The sequence below is a fragment of the Varanus komodoensis genome, unplaced genomic scaffold, assembly GCF_004798865.1.
Source record: "Varanus komodoensis strain SLA01 unplaced genomic scaffold, ASM479886v1 scaffold23, whole genome shotgun sequence".
NCBI classification, from domain to species: domain Eukaryota; kingdom Metazoa; phylum Chordata; class Lepidosauria; order Squamata; family Varanidae; genus Varanus; species Varanus komodoensis.
This window is the reverse complement of record NW_025335627.1, coordinates 7,099,484-7,120,266: the sequence shown is the minus strand read 5'-3', so window position 1 is coordinate 7,120,266 and position 20,783 is coordinate 7,099,484. Positions and strand designations below refer to the sequence as shown.

At 42.4% G+C, this 20,783-nt stretch overlaps 1 protein-coding gene across 1 annotated transcript in view; it reads left to right on the top strand.

The window, feature by feature from the left end:
• Window positions 1-3,326: 3,326 nt before the first annotated feature.
• The window catches only part of SLC39A10 (solute carrier family 39 member 10), a 48,139-nt gene continuing 30,682 nt past the window's right edge, over window positions 3,327-20,783 (top strand). The window contains exon 1 of the mRNA XM_044432008.1: window positions 3,327-3,548. The gene's annotated coding sequence lies outside the window, so the exon portion shown is untranslated. The remainder of the gene's footprint in view (window positions 3,549-20,783) is intronic.

The following is a 20,783-nucleotide window of genomic DNA, read 5'->3' as shown; positions in this document are numbered from 1 at the left end:
AGGTAAGGCGGCCAGAACCGAACACAGTATTTGAAGTGTGGTTGCACCAATGATTTGCATAGGAGGAATACAACCTTGGCAACTCTACCTTCCATTCCAGTATGCCCAACATGGAGCTCACCTTGCCCTTTTCACAGCAGCTGCACACTGAGTCGATATTTTCATCAAGCTGTCTGCCCCCCACCCCAAGGCCCTTTTCATGATTAGTAACTGCTGTCAGCTTATATTTGAAGGTGGGATTTTTTTGTGCCGATACGTATTCAGGTTCAAAAGTCCTGCTCCCAATGTATGAAAGGGGCTATGGCAGGTTGTTTCCAGAATGTGGCAATTAGCAGCACACTGGAGGCAGGCCACCTGCTCGCTCCTGCTTGTGCCAAACAAACCATGGGTCACTCTGTGAAAATAACAATGCAAGATAAATGATCTAGAGGGGGCAGTACAGAAGCACGAGGGTCTTCCATACCTCAGATTACCAGTATGAGTCTAATACGATCTCTTATTTCTTGTATTTCTTGAGCTTTTCTATGTTTTTGTTGGTCTGATCGTCAAACTCATGAATTGCTCTTTTGTAGTTGTGCTGATTCACATATTACCAGATCCAATAGTCAGTTATTCAATCTGTGAATCAACCAAGAAAGAACATCTAGATTTCCAGGTTTCCAGGATTATATTTTAGAGCAAGGGCAGGAAGAAGGTAGCTTTCCAGATGTTTTGTTGAACTCCCAGAAGTCTATGTAAGCATAGCCAATAATCAGGAATGCTGGGAGTCAAGGTCTAAAACACTTGGAGATTTACTTCATGTGCACTCATTTTAGTTATTAAAATGCCTGCCTGATTCAAAACATCTTGCAAGTTCCACATAGGGGTGTACTGAAGAAATAGCACATTTGCTAAAAAATGTGTTAATGAATATCCTCTCTCTCTCTCTCTCTCTCTCTCTCTCTCTCTCTCTCTCTCTCTCTCTGCATGTGTGTCCTTTTTCTCCTTCAGGTACATATAGGGACGCCCATGGACTCTAGTATTGGAATACGGCGAATTGCAATATTAAAGACACTGTGATTGTCCATTTCCGGGAAGTAATTCTTGCATATTTTATAGGAAATTGAACCCCTATATCAAACCATCTTCATAGCACTGCAGTGAAGTCATATTAGCATCCACATTCCTGTGCTACATGTAGTAATTCTCCCACCTCTTCTGCTCCCAGCAGTATGGAGCCACTCAACGAGATAGATTTGATTTAAATCACTAAGATTTAAATAATAGTTTTCTACATAATTTGCATGCCTGCCTGCCTGGTGTTAAAAACTAGATCTCTTCTATTCAGGGAAAGAAGAATATGAGAAACCTCAGGCTAGACACAACAAGATTCAAAAACCTGTGCAGAATTCAGTCTGTTCAAAAGTTTCACTTTCACTTTCACTGCTTCCTCCTCCCTCTTCACACGTAGCTTCTTGTGCAGATCTATCCCACTCCCAAGAATCTTCTTCTGTCCCTAGAACTTTTTGAAACTTAGGACTTAGGGTTGATTCTGTGTACTTAGATTTGCAAAGGAACAATGAAATTCAGGTCTTTTCTCAACTTTATGTTTTATAACATTTTTGCTGTAAAGAAGGGACGTGTGATCTCTGAAGACATAAATTCACAATTTTGAGAACTGTACAACCCAGCATCTCTGATAACCTTACAGAAACTTCTGGAAGAGCAAGACATTGTGAAGGGATTAATAGAATTCATTTACCAAAAAAATTGCATGAATATAGAGCCTCATGCTACATAATTAAAAACTAATCCATATTTCATGATGAATAACCTTTGAACTTTAATGTATCTTAAACAGAAAACTATCTTTAGATAGATTTTTCCTCAAAATGCATTTTATTTAAAAATCTAATTTAAATAAAAAATCGGATATATTTTTTAAATCATTGATTTTTATCCTCCCTGCCACTAGATTGCTCATTACACATGGATTGCTCTATGAAATCTGAATGTGGTTTTTGCTCTATAAAACCTAAACTGTAACAAAGGTCCTTTCCATATTGCACTGTTAAACAGGTGGCTCCTGTAGCTCCAGTGGGGAGTCTGTGGCCCTTTAGAAGCTGTTAAACTCTGATCCCCATCTGCCCCAACCAACATTACCGACAGACAGTAATGTGGGCACTCTAGTCAAAAATCAGCAGGAAGAACTGCATTCAGATGGTGAATGGAGGTGGTGAAGACTTGTTGTCTAAGGGAGGAAAGACAGGGCAAAATAACTAATGGCAATAAATTCCAAATTTGGTTAAAATGCTGAGAGCAAAACAGGCAGCTTGCTGTGGGGAGAAGTGCACCAACCACCAAGGCTAACTCCAAATAAAGCCTGGAAGGGAAGCCCTGCTAGTCTATTGCGAAAGAGAGAAAACATTCGCGCTGGTTCAGGTAACACAACAGCCCACCATAGGCTGATTAACCTTGAGGGTGTCACACATTAGCCAGTGGGGAGCTGCCAGGACTTGTCAAATCATCCAAACGGAGGGGATATCTGGGATCTGAAACCCTCATGCAACTCAGAGTCTGTTTCAGGATTATACAAGGGCGGTTTAACCCTCAATTCCTGCCTCCCCAGGTGAAGCAACACAGTCTGCACCACAACTCCTTTCAGCTGCACTGATCCATGTCAGGCTGTCAAGTCCTACAAACTGACCCGGGGTCTTGTGGCACCTTGCAGACCGAAGATTCTGTTTGGGCATAAATGGGCTATGTTGTGGCCAAAAGGAAGGGAGCGCTATGTAGCGCTTCAGGTTGTTACACGGCGAACGCGGCGGTGGTGAGAACGGTAAACAATGCGGTCAGAAGGCAATTCGGCGTGCCCGTGCAGGAAGGCATTACGGATCCTGGCCTGAAGGTCACTCCTAGTTATGGCCTTCATCTGTTTCCTCCTTCCTGCTCCACCCTTCGATGCTTCAACTTTCAAAACCCCCACGCCTTCTCCCCAGGGAGCAGCTGAAGAATCAGGGCTCTTCATTTGCACACCAAAGGCAAGGAAAAGACCGCGGTGGGCGTTCACAGCGGCGCGGCCACCCCGGCGCCGGCCACCCCAGTCCCCGCCGCCACTACCAAGCCTCCAATCCAGCCAAAGGAACCAAAAGACAAGGACCCTCTTTGGCTCAAAACCCACCGCGCATGCTCGCAACCTTAAATACGGAGCGCCGCCGCCGCAGCTGCCCGCTGCTACAACCACCTCTACGCCGTTTGCGTAGCGCCGCTACGCTCGGCATCGGCCCCGCAAGGGCGGTGGGTGGTGAGGTTGCGTAGCCCATGAGTGCATGTGGGTGCCGTGGTTCAGCTTCGCCAAGAAGGTCGGCACTGGGCGTAAGCGGCTTTGGTGAATGGCGTAAGGGAAGAGGCCGTGGCGGTAGTAGTGAGTAGTAGCAAGCTCAGCCAGCTCACCCGCCGCCGCCGCAGCAGCAGCAGCACTGCAGAGTGGGAGGAGGAGGCGGCACCCGCGCGCGCGGCGGTTTGGTACCGAGCGGAGAGGGAGATGCACACGGCACACTCGCGCTGAGGTAGCTATAAAACCCCGTTTGTTTACGTTCCCTCCCCCATAGAGGCCGGCCGGCCGGCTGGCTGGCTCCGCGGTGGCTCGCGGCGGGCGCACGCGGCGGGCCCTGCGCCCTCTCGCCGGCCTGAGAGAGAGGAGGGAGTCCGTCTCGGCGGGAGCTGCCTCCCTTCCTCCCCGCGTGGCTTCCTTCCTCGCTGTGGCTCCCGCTTGCTGCCGCCCCTTCACCCCATTACTCAGGGAGTGGGGCGCGAAGAAACGGGCTGGGGGAGGCATGGGGGTGAGGGAAGAAGGCCTAGGGAGAAGTGCCAGGCCCCCCACCCGTGGGCTCCTTCCTTTCTCCCCTTCCCCTCGCTTCTTATCCGCAGAGCTCGGTGCGTCGACTCCCCACCGCCCTCCCTCTTCCTCGGCCGTGGCCCCACGGCTTGCTTCTATCCCGGGGGCTTCTCTCTGCTGCCCTTCCCGCTTCTTAGGAAGGGGCTGCAGGGAAGGGGGGGGAGAGAAAAGGCGCCTCGGGGGCGTCGGGCGGGTGGCGATGGGGGAAGCACTCGAATTGGCTCGGCTCCCTGTAGCCCTCTTTGTCGGTGGGCGCGCAGAACTGTTTCTTCCTCCCCCTGAAGGTGCACTTCAGGGAGGAAGACGCAGGAAGAGCGAGGACAAAGATAGTAGATCCCCGCAGGCTTTCGCGGCGGGGTTGTGCTTGTAAACGTGGGGCGGGGAGCACTTGGGCGACTCGCTTCTCCGCCGGTGGCCCCCGATGACCTGAGATGGCTCCTCGGGAGCGCATCATAACCCCCGGATCGATCAGGCTCGAGGCCTCGTGGTGGCGCGGGGGTCACGGTGCTGCACAAAGCCTCCTTTCCCCTCCTCCTCCTCCTCCTCCTCCTCCTCCTAGTCGCTACCCTCTGTAGCCGCTCACATGCTCGCCGTGGGTCTCTTGGCTCTTGCTGTAGATTGAAGTGATTGGGCCTTGCTCACGTGTCCGTGTATGTGGAGTGCAGGGCACCACCACCAGTGTACTCTTTTGTTCTCTGTTGTGGTGGTGTTGGCCAGCTTTTGTGAAAGAACCAGACCCCTTGACAGTCATGTAAAATATGCTGAGCCATTGTTTCTTTGTCTTCATACCTTTGATATTGTATTGGTGTGTGCATTTCAAAAGCATCTCACTTTATTTTTGGCCTACCCTTCTCACGCCTAAACCCCATAGATTTCAGTATTCAGGCACGTCTTCCTCCCAGCTTGCCTTATTTTCCCATTAAAATATGTTCACAAACCACCTGATGCCATAAAGTTGGAAGAAATGCAGCAAAAGTCATAAAATACCGCAACACAATCAGGAAGAACTCACCTTGTGGCAGAACCTCAATAATTTTGCTCTAATTTGAATGCCAAATGGGGTGTGTGGCTAGGTGTGCAGGAATGCTCATACAGATGCACATCAGAAGGAGTATCCTATTCATTGTGTTGCATATAGATCAAATTCTTCTGTGGGTGCATGTTTGAATGTGCATCTTAACTTGTACCTGCAATTCCCAATCCCAGTAAGTGATTTGCATGCGGATGTATATTGGATGAACTGTTGTGGACAAATATTAAGTTGATGCAGTAGCTTGATTGGTAGATGAAAGCATTATAGTGTGGTATGGTTGTGGTTGGGGACACTGTTGACATATTTGTCATGAATTGATTTTGCATGGGAATAATGTCTCCAAAACAGCTTGTACACCAGCACCTGCCATATCCACTAGACCAGTGGTTGACCTTGTTACACCAGTTGCTTGTGTATGTGAGAGATTCTAGTTTTGAACAAAGAGTATAAGGAAGAAAGTCAACCAGCTTTTAAAAAAAAAGTCTAAAGTGGGATGTCTGCCTAGTCCTACAGTACTGTTTGGATTGATACTGCTCATATTGCATTTGGCAGCAAAGAAGACGAAGTATTCTAACTTGCTGTATTTTGCTAACATGGCTCTGCAAAGCCTGGCAGAGCTTTCCTTGGTTTTAATAGGATATATTTTGAAGGAATTATTTCTGCCTTATGTGGAAAGGTTTTCTTGTTTTTCAAAATAGGGCTACAGATCTCCACATGTTCCAGACAGTAAAATTGGATTGCAGCATTCATCTTGGTAGACCAGTAATCTGTGATATACTAATGAATATTGATTTTTTGAAATATGAGGCAAGGTGGAGACCAAGGGCACAATCCTATGCATGTTTAGACTGGAAAAGCGCTGCAACTCATCTCTGCATGGCTGATTGGAGAATGCTGGAAGCTGCAGGAATAATTGTATGAGATTGTCTTCTAAGGATATCAGTCGTCGTTATGCTAGTAAAGTGGCTGTTAGGTGCCATCAAGTCATCTCTGACTTATGGTGCCCCTAGGAACAAAAGTCCTCCAAACTGGCCTTTCCATGTCATCCTTGCTGAGCTGTCCTGGTGGTTGTATTTTATTTCCAGGATCAGAGTATGCCTCTGTATACTGGTTACTAGCAGAAGCAAGTTGGAGGGTGCTATTGTGTCCAGCTTCTGTGTCTTCCTTCAGGCAGCTCATAGGCCACTCTGGGAGGAATGCTAAACTGGATGGGACTTTGGTCTGATTCAGCATGGCTAATACTGTTCTTTGATGGAAATCAAAGAGCTAGCCCAAAGTGTTTGCCTCTTAATGCATACGTTAGCACAGTGTAGCTTGATAAACATGCAGGTTGCTCTGTGAGTTGAGTGGCACTCACGTTGGAATCATGTGGCCACAAGATGTTTTGTAGACAGCCATAGGAGAATTCGGAGATCCAGGTCCATCCTCAGAGAGACATACACTGCTGTGTTGAAGCAGAACCTCTGAATTTAGCACATCCACACTCCGCCTTTGCAGTTGCACTGGTGGGACAAGTTGGGGGGAGTGAGGCACCGCTCAGGATATTCGGAATCTTAGTGGTCCTTCCAGCTCCTGCTTGTGTTACACAACCAGAATTGGCCATCTGTGGATTGCCAAGACAACCCTTTCCTCTGTGTTCTTTCTGCCCTACACTGGATACCTCTAATCCTCTTGAAATTGGAGGGTCACTTATATGTTCAGTGGGTTATGGACAGATGCATTGGATGGTGCTCTTAGGGACAATCCCCCAGCAAGGCTGTCTGGCTGGGGCCTGCTGTGAAATGTAGGCCGAAGTCTAAACATGCATAAGGTTGTGCCCTTGGTGTTCACTTGGTTGTAAATGCAGGCTGTAATCTTATGCTTAACTTTGCTGGCCATAAGACCTATTGAACACAATGGGACTTTTGGGTTGACATGGCTAAGATTTCATTGTAAAGTTCCCAGTTATTGAGAGTAAACTTTTAATTAAGCACTCATAGGACCAGGCTACACATTTTTACAAAACAACTTATGTAATTGCTTCATCAAGCTGTTGTAACAATAAAACAAACATTAACAAATGTGATTTGTGGGCAGTGTTCTACCATCTGGACATCTTGTCTTCTGTTTTGAAAACTGATTTTCACAAATGCAAAATTTAATTGTGTCTTTGTGTAGTAACCTTTCTTGAAATGCTCTTTGATAATGTAGGATGTGTTTTGGCCAGATAGTATTACCATGCTGGAAATTAAAAAGATAGAACTGGCACTAGCAATTTATGTATATATCTGCATTGCATATACATTTTTATGGTTTTGGAGGACTCGTTTCTTCAGCAAAGTCTTGCACATTCTAAACGTTAATTTTTAGGTAACCCCCATTCCTTGGGCTTGACTGACAATGTTGCCCTCAATTCCTGCCCATCTCTTCACACTAACATAGTATTGATCATTTCTAGATTATTTCTCCTTAAAACTGTCTTTAGAGACTACTGACTTATGGCTAGAAGGAAGGAAGATTGTACTTAGCATAGTGTTGGTAACAAGTATACTTAGGCCCAACTTCTTAGTCTCAGAATTGTTGATCAAGGCAAATGCATATATGGTACATAGGCACTTATACAAGATAAAAGGAAAGCTCTGCACTTTGCTGCCCAAGTTTTTAGCTCAAAACATATTTATATTCTCCTCAGATGAGAAGGCCAGCACTGAATTACAGGAATTACATTGAATACCAAGGTAGACATATAAGAATAATAGTAGTGCAATTTTTATTGTTTTCATAATAAAATATATGTACTTATAGATAAATATGGTTCCATTAATATATCCATTTTTTAAAGCTTGTTTATGGAGCTGTAATGCCCCATGCATGTTGATGCTGTATAAAAATAATAATTAAACAATAGTACTCAATAATGTGAGAATAATGCTATAGAAAAGCTCACACCTTAAAAGGCTGAGGCTATAGCCTTGCTATAGAAAGGCTTACATCTGAAGAGCCGTGAGCAGAGGTTATACTTGTGGGAGAGGGACACAAGCCACCAAGAGCACAACAACCCTTGATGCATCTCAAACTGTCGGGATCATTCTGGAGCACATTCCTGCAGTTGGAATTGGAAATCCAGAGAACTTGGCACATAGAGAGAAACAATTGGGGGGAAATGTTGCTACATAGAGAGAAACATATGCTTTGGGACTCCAGGTTTTAGTTACTCCATAGCAGAATTGTATGCCAGCCTTCTGTCCAGTGGAGATTACTCCCAGGTAAGTGGGTATAGGACTGCAGCCTAAATGTTTGTATGACTAAAGTCTACATGACAGGCAGATCCAAAATTATTTACTGATTGTTGTGCCTTGTACTGTTGTGATACTGCAACTCAACCTTTGAGCTCCAGTTTTTGCACTTACACAATAGTTACTAGAATATTTGTGTTCCTAATCTAGTGATCTTCCTAAAAATAGTAATTACAATGAACAAAATAGCATATTGAAAGCAAAGGACAATTTTTTCCCCAAAGTTAAAATGCTTCCACGTGAGAAAGAGAAAATACTATTCATAGGCCACAGTCCTATGCATGTTTAGAGAGAGAGAAAGTCATATAACTTCCAGCATTCCCCAGCCAACAATGAAGACTGGAATCCTTAGAAATGTAAAACCAATTCATGCATCTGTAGAGATAAAAAAAGTTGCTTGGTTATATAATTGCAGAAGACAGGATCAAGTCCTTAGCTGTTAGAGCTGAACCCCACATGATTTGATTATACAGGTCATGAAGCGTGGTATCGATTAGGAAAGGATCACATAGGCATAGTACATGTTTTACATGCATGTTTGCTAGTGGATGTAGGGCGAAGGACTTCTAAAAGCTTAGTGATGGCTGTTGTAACCCTGACCTCACATCAAACACAGCGCTATTCAGTGGCAGTAGTTCATGTGATCAGCTCATATCAGTGATGTGCTTGTAAGTGAATTAGTCCTAACTTATCTTTAGAGGAGCTAAGCAGAAATTGATGACAAATCAGTACATACAGGAAAAAACTTAATTTTTTAAATGCAAGGTAGTTTTGCTGCACCTTACATACTGCAGTCCCATACATGTATACTCAAAAATAAGCCTCACAGACCTCAGTAGGACTTACGCTCAGGTGTGTATAATACTGAAGCCTCAGTATGCTCTTGAGTATATTCAGAAATAAACACTGAGTTTTTCCCAGCCAACTGAGTATAGGATTTCAGTCTTAGTCTATGCTGTCTAATTATAATTTTAACACAGTTGTGTCTGTTTGTTGTAACAGGAATGTCAGCAGTTACATTATGCCTGTGTCCATGCTAAATGGGTATGTAAAATGGAATGCTACCTTATATTTTTTTTGGAAAAGTAAAATAAGAACTGGAATGCAGGTGGTCTCTGGACTCATAATTTCTGAATTATGAGTTTTATTTGCCATAACTCTGGAATAGGATTAAAAGAAATTGAAACTGCATGTCTTCCAGAGGACATTTTATGGCATTTAAAGATTATTAGCCCATTTATTTTAAGCTTGCATTCATCTGGCATCTTATAAGTTGGGTCCTGTTAAATGCAAATACTTACATCTTTCAAAACTTTCATACTCCCGATGCCTTTAGCACGGAATATGCTGGTTATGATCCTATCTATTTATAGAGTGATTTGAGTTTGCTGTCCCAAGATCTTTAATAACAGATCCATGTAGCTCACACAGAAGAGTGAAGTATTTGTGTTCTTGTAATGTTTCCAGGCAGTTTGTTAGTTTACACAAGCACGTCCTGCAAAAGGACCTTGGACTTGCAGACTAAATGCATCAAACATGTATCCCTTGTCAGTGGTTGTATACATAGCCAGAGAAACAACTGTATCTCACCTTCTGCTGTTCAGTACTTTTTATATGTGTTTAAAATATTTGCTCTTGCCTGCCTTGTGAGTATTGAGTGGTGCTTCCATCACAGGAGTCACCTAGAAAGTGAGTGAGGCACTGAGCAACAGAAGGAAGAAATGGTGGATAGGACATTTCATGTATATAGAAAAGTTCTTCTGTACTTTCTTCAAGTTTTCCATTCTGTTGCTCCTCTAATGTTGCTGCATTTCTTCCTCTTGCCCCCACCAGAAGAGGAAAGTTGACAGTACAAAACTCCAGCTCATTGCAGCCCATGTGCACTATGCATGTGTCTTGCCTGTTCAGGGATGACTAAGGGTGCAGAAGCTTCCAGAAACAAGGACTGATAGTTAAAGGACAGGCCACTTTATTATCATAAATTGAGAAGCTGCTGTGTGTGTATTATGAGTAGCTGTTCCTAACTTCAGATCTAGCAAACTGAAGTTCTCAGGTAGTTAAAGACTTTAACAATAGAAATGCGAACACATCCATCTGCATACAGTGGATAATCCTTCTAGTGACATACTGCAAGAAATTCTGTGCCAGGCTTCATAGAGATAGGTGTAAGCCGAATACTCAGTGGTTTCCATTGTGTTTTGTGGTGCAAGATAAGAAACACAGTTTCTTCCAGTGATATCTCTTCCTGTCCTCCATTAATGACATCTGTTTACTGAAATGGGGAAACTTGGGAAGCTGTATTACCCTGGGAACAAATCTTTGCCCCTAATCTTCCCTTGAAAGAATTCCAGTGAGAGGGGAAAATACAACAGATACACCTCCCCCTCCATCATTATATAAAATCTATCTACCTCCCCACCTAATGGTGAGGTAGAATAGTGGGTTTTCTGTGTTTTTAGCTCATATTAAGCATTGAACTAGCAAGATCATGTTGGGAGAAAATCTAATTTTAAAAGTCTTTTCTGATTCTTTAATTCTGAGCAGTCAATCTGTTAAGTTACTGAATTAGTGCAAAATTAAAACACATAGTGAAAACTGAGGTTACCCTAAATTTAGTTTACTGGGCATGAATATTCCAAGAACCTGTTGCTTTGAAAACTTAAGGTTATTCATTCGAAAAAGACTTATGAGTAGTGTTTGGGGAATTCCCCCCGCCCCCCCACTCATGTTCACATATTTTGTTAATTTTCATTAACTGTTTTACCTCTGAAAACGGAAGAAACAACACAGATTAACATTAGGTCTTATGAAATAGCCTACCCTCTTTGTAAAGTCAGCTGAGCAATATCGTCCTTTTAATGTGGATAATTCATTCCATACCTAAAGAATTACATTGCATGGAACAATACTTTAAGGCGAACGTGCCTAGTTTATTATGTGTAGATAGCAAAGTCAAGAGCAGTTTCGCTAACTATGAACAGCATGATGATACCTAGCTGGGAGATTGGAGGCTGCAGCACTTAGCAAAATTACTTCCGTTAATATGACCTAGCAAAAAGAAAATCAAAGTTTAAACCCTTCTTTCAAGAGTAGTTTATGGCAACTTGGTTGCTACAGGTAACAAGGAATTCTATGCAGGTGAGCCCACTGTAGAAAACAGGTTGTTTATGCTTTGTGTGTTTATTTTACTAGCCTATTGAGAGATGTGTAACCTACATCTTCATGCTGGCTGCTGGGGAAGGCGCAGCCTGTTCTTGGTGGTCTCATAAAAGCACCTGTAACTTCTGTGGGTTTGTAAAGTTGGCAAATGCTTGTAGGTCAGGTTCCCAACTACTGTTAAACTGGAGGAAAGGAAGCAGAACATATTTGATCTTGGCTCAAGGGTTCATCCACCCTCGTTTAATGCTGTCTGACTTTGAGTTCCAAGCGCTTCTGCAAAGAGTCCTTAATGGTGACCATTCCTCATAGTGGCTACTAGAGCTGTATGTGAGATAAAAACATAGAAACAGCTAGTCAGAAGGGGTTTCCTGGGCCATCTAGTCTGACCCCTGGCTCCGCTCACAACATGCCCACCATGATGGATGAGGCTGGACCTGTTGCAACAACTTATGATGACTATCCAAACAGGCTGTGTGGGGCACAAGTATGCTGGAAAGAAAAATGAGAAAATGGGGTGGAATGGAGTAGGAAAGTGAAGAATGTCTAGAACTGTTAATTGTAGTTGCAATGGAGCGAGTAGTGGATGCATTTGTAGGAATGCCCTTTCTTTGGTGACCAGAATTACCTTTATAATTGTTCTATGTACATGTTTATATCCCAAGCAGCAGTGCCTTTTTGTGAAAAAGTTGTGCAGTATTCATGAGCATACTGACTTTAATTATCAAGGGTACCTTGTGTAAAGAACAAACCCAAAGCCCAAGACTTGTTGGCTGACTCTGACTATCTTCATTAGTTTTAGACGTTTTTAGGTTTTTCACTGGCAAACTGATGGTGGAGTAGTCATACAGTATATGTGTCCAATAAATTACTCCTTAAAAGGTAAATGACATACTGACCTTAATTTTAATTTTCACCTTGAAATATAAAAATGTGAAGTGCCATGAATGAGTCTGTGGTGACTTCAGGCAAAAATACTTTAACTGATTTCTTGAAGCACATGGTATATTTATATAATACTGTGAAGAATGTGTAAAAGGGTCTGCATTCTGAAGAATTAAACTGGACAAATGCTCTTGGTGAGATGAGTTGAGGTAAAAGGTAGATGAGTTAATTTACCCAAAGAGCTTCACATTCTGAGAGGAATTAGAATATAATATTTCACAAAAAGTGAGTAAACCATACATTTCAAAATATAAGTAAATTGTTTTAGTTAATATTTGGAAAAACTCTAGCATGGTTTTTTGTTTATTGATGATAAACAGCTTAATATATTTTATTTTCTAATAGTATTGAGGTACAGTAGACTGCAGTCCTATACATATCTAGTGTTATATAGTAAATACCATTATTTCATGTACTCCAAGTCGAATATTCTTTGTATATTCCACTGCTTCTACCTAGAAGAGCACATTTTAATTCACTGTGTTGCGTCCAGAGAGGCACTCAGAGAAGACATTCTAGTAGATACTCTTTCTGTGAATGGTTATATAAAAGCTAGCCAAAGGCATTGTGTCAAGCCTTGTGGAAATGGAAGATTTATACTTCACATCTCCTTTCATGTGAAAGCATTGTGTGCCAAGTCAGAAAGACCCTTCGGAATACAGAAGCCTTCCACTTGTGGATTGACACACCTGCACATACGGCAGAAATTTGTGGACTCATGTTTAAGAGGGAAGTACAGTAAATATTTACAATCACATCTTCTTTACACAGTGAAAACTGAGGTTATCTCAGGTTGTTTTTATGAGATAGCAGTCCTTGCATGCATGCATGCCTAGAGAATTGTCGGTGTTAACAAAATCCTTCAGAATACATCTAATCCTCTGAATATTTCCCATGGTCAAGAGCAATATATACATTTGAAAAACTTGCAGAAGTTTCTGTTCCCCCAAATAAGTGTGCATAGGAGTGCACTCTTTGGTCCACACAAGGAGGCTGCCCTAGGCTGGTGGGTTTGTGGGCTCCTGCTGTTTGAACAGCTCAACTTGAACCAGAAGAGGCATCACAAAATGCTTTTCAAATCCTCAAGCTGTTTTGCCATGTGGCACCTTATCTCCTATTTGAGGAACAAAAGAAACCCTAACATCCTCTTACAGTTTGAATGCTGACCTGTATTCTTCTATGAATAGTGAATATAATTCTTCAAAACTGGTAACTGAGCTGCTGTTTACATGAGAAAAGAAAAATGAGAATAAGAGCTCCTGGTCCTGCTGTGTGGTGTTTTCACTGTGGCTTCAGCTTCTGATTTAACTATTGATCTTGGAAGCAACTCAGGTTGACGTGAATTCAAGGATTGCTGTTTTAGGAAAATAATATTTAATCAAGTATGTGTGGTGCTACAAGTGCAGATCTGCTGTACTTGTATCCTAATCTAATGATATCTTTGTCCAAGGAATCTTTACTTGAGGAATTTCATTCCCAAACAAGTGCATGCTTGTAGCCATCTCTATTTTTGCAATACAAAACTGACCAAAAAAGCTTAAATGCTGCATTCCATTCAGCTTAATCTCACTGGGTTTGAGAGGGCAGTTTTATGATGCTGTCATATATAGCATGCTTCTTGGCCCTTTTAATACTGGCATTTTTATGGATCTGACCCTGCATCTGACCTGATAAGAGTAGTTCAAAATGGTCAGTGTGGCAGAGAGAACTTTTTGGAAATGTGTTTGCTATCATAACCAGGTAAAAATGCTTGTTTAAAAAGGGGGGAAATGGGATCCCAGCTTTTAAATTGTTATTTATTGGTAAGAAGCTTTAGTCATGTGTTTGGTGATTTATCATCCTTCCAGTGAAATCTTCCTAAAGAATTCCTGTTATGTCTTACTGATAAGTTCCCATCTCTTTGAAGATGTTCTACACATCTAACCCATTTGTCTCCGATAGGCCTTACAGTCAGGTGCCATTCTTTTCCGTGGGTGTTATTTATGCTATATTTTTAGGGTTCCAGCCTGCCTGTCAATGACACTTGAATCCTTAAAGTGTGTAACAGCAAATAGAAAGGTGGAACATTTATTTAATTATTTTCTAAGCTGCCCAACAGCCGACACTCTCTGGGTGGTTCACAAGTTACATTAAACAAAATCAATAAAACATATTTTGTATAAAAAGCATATTAAAACTATTTAACATTTATAATACAACATTTAAAACCACGTATTAAACAAGTTTTATACACATACATGCAAAATAACTTGAAGAAAAGGGAAAAAAAATTCAGACCAATTAGTAGCTAGCAGGCCCCAGAAGCTACTTGAATGCCTTGCAGTAAAGGATGGTCTTTACCTGCTGCCGAAAAGATAGTAAGGTTAGCTCTAGGCAGACTCCATGGGGATCTCATTCTGGAGCTGGGGGACCACCACTGAAAAGGTCCTTCTTGTTGCCAGTCTTGGAGGTAGCAGTTGGAAATAGACCCCAGAAGTTGATAGTAGTGCCCGGGTAGAACATTGGGAGAGGCATTCCATCAGGTATTGGGCTCCCAAGTTGTGCAGGGCTTTATAGGTCAAAACCAGTACCTTCAATTGGGCTCAGAAGGATATAGGTAGCCAGTGCAGGCAGACCAGAATTGGTGTTATATGATCAAATTGTCATCCCTGTTGCTAGTTTGGCTGCTGCATGATGCACAAGCCACAGCTTCCAAACAGTTTTCAAGAGCAGTCCCGTGTAGAGTGCATTGCCATAATCTGTTGTAGAGATTACCAGAGCATAGATAACTGCTATTAGGCTATCTTTGTCCGGATAGGAGTGTAGCTAGACCATCAGCTGACATGGGTAGAAGGCACTCCGAGCCACTGAAACCACCTGGGCATCAAGGGAGAAAGCAACACATCCAGGCTATGAACCTGCTCCTTCAAGGGGAGTGCAAAATTTCTTCCATCCATTCAGAAGAACCACCCACTAACAGCACGTAGTAATATGTCCTCAGCAAAGGATTTTCTATGACATCTTGTCTAGAAAAGAGAGTTTTAAAAAGCCATGTGTATGTCTCCCTAGACTGTATGGGTCATGGGTTGTTCAACCAATGGTTATGCCTATACCTCAATGCTAGAGATTAGAAAGCTGAACAAAACAGACCTGTGCAAGTTAGATTATAACAACAACTAAATTAAATTCTGAAGGCTTATTTTCAGTTACTCATAGGTAAGAGTTGTGTGATGTATATAAAAAAACACTTCTTGGAACCTATCCTGAAACCTCATGGAACACCCCAGCAGTTAAAAATGTTGTTGAATAATGAGTTACCCAATAAAACTATCAAAGCAAATATTCCAGTTGAAACATATTAGAATGCAGGTCATGGATTGCCTGCTTCTAGTGGTCTAGGCACATGCGTGTATGCACAAGAGAGCACTTGCATGCACTTAGACTTCCAGGGCTGTGGAGTGAGCAGCCCTGTGCACTGGAGTGTCTCGGCCCTAATACGTGTACTCTTATAAAGCAAACTCACTTATGCTTTCTCCATGCATTTTATGTACTTAAGAAATTTCTTACTTGTCATAAAATAATCCCAAAGTGAGGTACAAAGAATGAAACATAGTAAAATAATAAAGCAGTGACAGGAAAACCGCTCGTAAACCAGGGGAAGTGCTAACAGGTATATCACAATTTACGTAATGCAGCAAAAGAACAGAGAAAACATATTTTTAAAAAGGAAGAGGGCAGTTTTATGGCTCCTAGACCATGTTGTGAGGGGCAGCAGGATTTTTCAGATTCCCAGATCTAAGCTCAGAGATGGCACTCCGATCTTGGAGCTGGAAAGCGAAGCTCCTACTTGCATTTCCCCTTGCAGCCAGCATGGAATAGCTGCACTGACTTACTCTCCAATGTCACTTGGAAAAGAATAAAATGGCATTTGGGGAACAGGAAGGGGATGAGACTGAGGAGGTCAGGTATGAGTTATTGGGAAGTTGTCCAGCATCTTTCCCTTCCCACCTGCTAGGCAAGCAAAAAACCATCTAGCCCAGGGATCGGCAAAAGAAAACACTGGGAGCCACAAAACCATTTTGACATCTAAAATGAAGATAACACTGCATATATCTTTTGTTGTTGTAGTTGTTGTTAGTCACGAAGTCCTGTTGGACCCATTGCGACCCCATGGACAACATTCCTCCAGGCCTTCCTGTCCTCCACCATCCCCCAGAGTCCACTTAAGCTCACACCAACTGCTTCAGTGACTCCAGCTAGCCACCTCATCCTCTGCTGTCCCCTTCTTTTTTTGCAATCTGTTGTTCCCAGCATTAGGCTCTTCTCCAGGGAGTCCTTCCTTCACATTGGGTGGCCAAAGTATTTGAGTTTCATCTTCAGTATCTGGCCTTCTAAAGAGCAGTCAAGGTTGATCTCCTCTAGGACTGACTGGTGTGATCACCTTGCGGTCCAAGGGACTCGCAGGAGCCTCCTCCAGCACCACAATTCAAAAGCCTCAATCCTTCAGCACTCAGCCTTCCTTGTAGTCCAACTTTCACAGCCATACATTGCAACTGGGTAAACCATAGCCTTGACTATAAGCTTTTTTGTTGGCAGGGTGATGTCCCTGCTTTTTAGTATGCTGTCTAGATTTGCCATAGCTTTCCTCCCAGGAGCAAGCGTCTTTTAATTTCTTGGCTGCAGTCCCCATCTGCAGTGATCTTGGAGAAAGGAAAATAAAATCTGTCACTACCTCCACTTCTTCCCCATCTATTTGCCAGGAAGTGAGAGGACTTCTTAGTTGATCTTAGTTTTCTTAATGTTGAGTTTCAAGCCAGCTTTTGCACTCTCCTCCTTCACCCGCATCAAGAGGCTCTTTAGTTCCTCTTCACTTTCTGCCATTAGAGTGGTATCATCTGCATATCTGAAGTTGTAGATATTTCTCCCCGCAATCTTAATTCCAACTGGTGATTCATCTAGCCCCGCCTTTCTCATGATGTGCTCTGCATATAAGTTAAATAGGCAAGGCGACAGTATACAGCCTCATCAAACTCCTTTCTCAATTTTGAACCAATCAGTGGTTCCGTGCTCAGTTCTCACTGTTGTTTCTTGACCCACATATAGGTTTCTCAAGAGACAAATAAGGTGGTCTGGTACTCCCATCTCTTTAAGAACTTGCCACAATTTGTTGTGATCCACACAATCAAAGGCTTTAGCATAGTCAATGAAGCAGAAGTAGATGTTTTTCTGGAACTCCCTAGCTTTCTCCATGATCCAGCATATGTTGGCAATTTGAACTCTAGTTCCTCTCCCTCTTCAAAATCCTGCCTGTACTTCTGGTAGTTCTTGGTTCACATACTGCTGGAGCCTAGCTTGTAGGATTTTGAGCATAACTTTGCTAGCATGTGAAATGAGTGCAATGGTGTGGTAGTTTGAACATTTTTTGGCATTGCTCTTCTTTGGGATCGGAATGTAAACTGACCTTTTCCAATCCTGTGGCCACTGCTGAGTTTTCCAAATTTGCTGGCATATTGAGTGTAGTGCTTTTACTGCATCGTCTTTTAAGATTTTGAATAGCTCAGCTGGAATACTGTCATCTCCACTAGCTTTGTTGTTGCTCAGACTTCCTAAGGCCCATTTGACTTCACATTCCAGGATGTCTGACTCGAGGTCAGTGACCACCCCATTGTAGTTAGCAGGGACGTTAAGCTCTTTCTTGTATGGTTCCTCTGTGTAATCTTGCCACCTCTTCTTAATCTCTTCTGCCTCTGTTAGGTCCCTTCCATTTTGGTCCTTTATCATGCCCATCTTTGCATGAAATGTTCCCTTCATGTCTCCAATTTTCTTGAAGAGATCTCTGGTCCTCCCTATTCTATTGTTTTCTTCTATTTCTTTGCACTGTTCATTTAAGAAGGCATTCTTATCTCTTCTAGCTATTCTCTGGAATTCTGCATTCAATTGGGTGTATCTTTCCTTTTCTCCCTTGCCTTTTGCTTCCCTTCTTTCCTCAGCTATTTGTAAAGCTTCCTCAGACAGCTATTTTGTTTCTTGCATTTCTTTTTCTTTGAAATGGTTTTAGTTGCTACCTCTTGTACAGTGTTGCAAACCTTCGTTCATAGTTCTTCAGGCACTCTGTCTATCCGATCTAATTCCTTAAATCTATTTGTCACCTCTACTGTATATTCATCAGGGATATGATTGAGGTCATACCTGAGTGGCCTAGTGCTTTTCCCTACTTTTCTTCAATTTAAGCCTAAATTTTGCAACAAGAAGCTCATGATCTGAGCCACAGTCAGCTCCTGGTCTAGTTTTTACTGACTGTATAGAACTTTTCCAACTTTGGCTGCAGAGCACATAGTCAATCTGATTTCTGTGTTGACTGTCTGGTGATGTCCATGTGTAGAGTCGTCTCTTGGGTTGTTGGAAAAGAGTGTTTGCTGTGACCATTGTATTCTCTTGACAAAATTCTACTAGCCTGTGCCCTGCTTCATTTTGTACTCCCAAGGCCAAACTTGCCTGTTATTCTGGTTATCTTTTGGCTTCCTACTTTAGCGTTCCAATCCCCCATGATGATAAGGACATCATTTTTTGGTGTTAATTCTAGAAGGTGCTGTAGGCCTTTGTAGAACCGGTCAACTTCAGCCTCTTCAGCACCAGTGGTTTGGGCATAGACTTGGACTATTGTGATGTTGAATGGTTTGCCTTGGATTCGAACTGAGATCATTCTGTCATTTTGGAGAGTGTATCCCAGTACTGCTTTTCCTACTCTTTTATTGACTATGAAGGCTACTCCATTTCTTCTGAGGGATTCTTGCCCACAGTAGTATACCTGATGGCCATCTGAATTAAATCCACCCATTCCTGTCCATTTTAGTTCACTGATTCCTAAGATGTCGATGTTCAGTCTTGTCATCTCTTGTTTGACCACATCCAGCTTGCCTTGATTCATGGATCTTACATTCCAGATTCCTGTGGAGTATAGATCTTTACAGCATTGGACTCTACTTTCACCACCAGATACATCCGCTGTGCCGGCACGGGCCGCGGATCGGCAGTGGCTGTGATGCGAGTGACGGAGCCGCAACAGAGGCATTCAAGAGCCACATGTGGCTCCGGAGCCGTGGCTTGCCAACCCCTGATCTAGCCAAAAGGCAGAGCAGGAAGATAGGGAGGTGACTATAACTTCTGCCATTTCTTCTGCTTTGTACTGGGTTACCTGTGAACTCCCAAATTTCAAGGTATACAAATATTGGATTGTGCTCTTCATGATAACAGCTGGTTTAATTGTAAATGTGTTCAAAAATATTCTAAAGGTTTGACTATCAGCCACCTTGAACAGTCAAAGAACTGGTGTTTTTAACTTTTTATTTCCTTAGCGAGTTTCTTATGGCCAGTAGGGACCTATGGGATGCAAAGGAATATTGTTGGTTTAGGGATGGAGAGCAAGGACATAATCATGCTATGCAAATGAGAGCACTCCAACGGAAATGGGAACTTGCATCGATATCTCCCTGGTTTCTTACTGACTGCAAGAAAGGTAGCAACTATGAATCCGTTCTCCTGAAGAGGGGCTACCAATAAAGAGGTGGCAGCTTTGCAAACTTAAATTTCCTTAATGCAGATAAGATAACAGCAGAAATAAACTTTCAGTCAGCCCAAATGTGGATGATACATTATAAAAGGGCTGATTAATTTTTGTAAACCAAGTTTTAGAGTCAGGTAAGAGACAGCTGTAATTATATCCCAGTAGCCACTTGCCACATGAATTGTAGTTTTGTTGCAGCTAGTGATGGGAGGGAAATTTGTTGGGCTTAGTTTACCTTTCTGGAACCAAACAGACCCAAACACAATTTCCAGTTGGAAGTCTATCTTTAAGAATTTGCATTGTTTTTCATAAAGATTCATAAATATAAATAAATATTCATAAATATTTCAAAAATGTGCACATTGGAAAACTGCAAGGAAATATACAAGCATGTTGCATTCACTGGATACACATGTACAGAAATGTGCATAACAACGTGCATATCTTGGAGAATGTACACAATGAACAGATTTCTGTGTGGGGGAAGAAGACTTGCACAGCTGGGTCAGGAAAAGCCTAGCAATGCAAAGCTGATGAATACGTCATCTCAGGCTTCATAGAATCACACATCCCTAGTTGTAGCTCAGTCCTCTGTACTGGCTTAATATTACAAGAACTGCTGTTCTCTGCTGAAGCAAAATAGACATCTAGCCAAGCACCCTTGTCCCTAGTAGGGAACAGGCAGATGCTTCTGAGAAGGTTGTAAGTGCTACACAAATGTAATAGCTATCTCCAATTTTTATATCCCTCACCTGATATTCTGTGGTATTCTCTCTCTGAATACAATGGTTCCACAGTTGTTATGTTCCATAAGCATTCTATACTTTAAAAGGCATTTTGTAGCAGTGAATTAAAAAGAGATGCTTAGAGTGAAGACATTCCTTTTATCCATCCTACAACTATTACCAACTGCATTGATTGACCTCCAGTTCTAAGAGTATTATGAACATATTA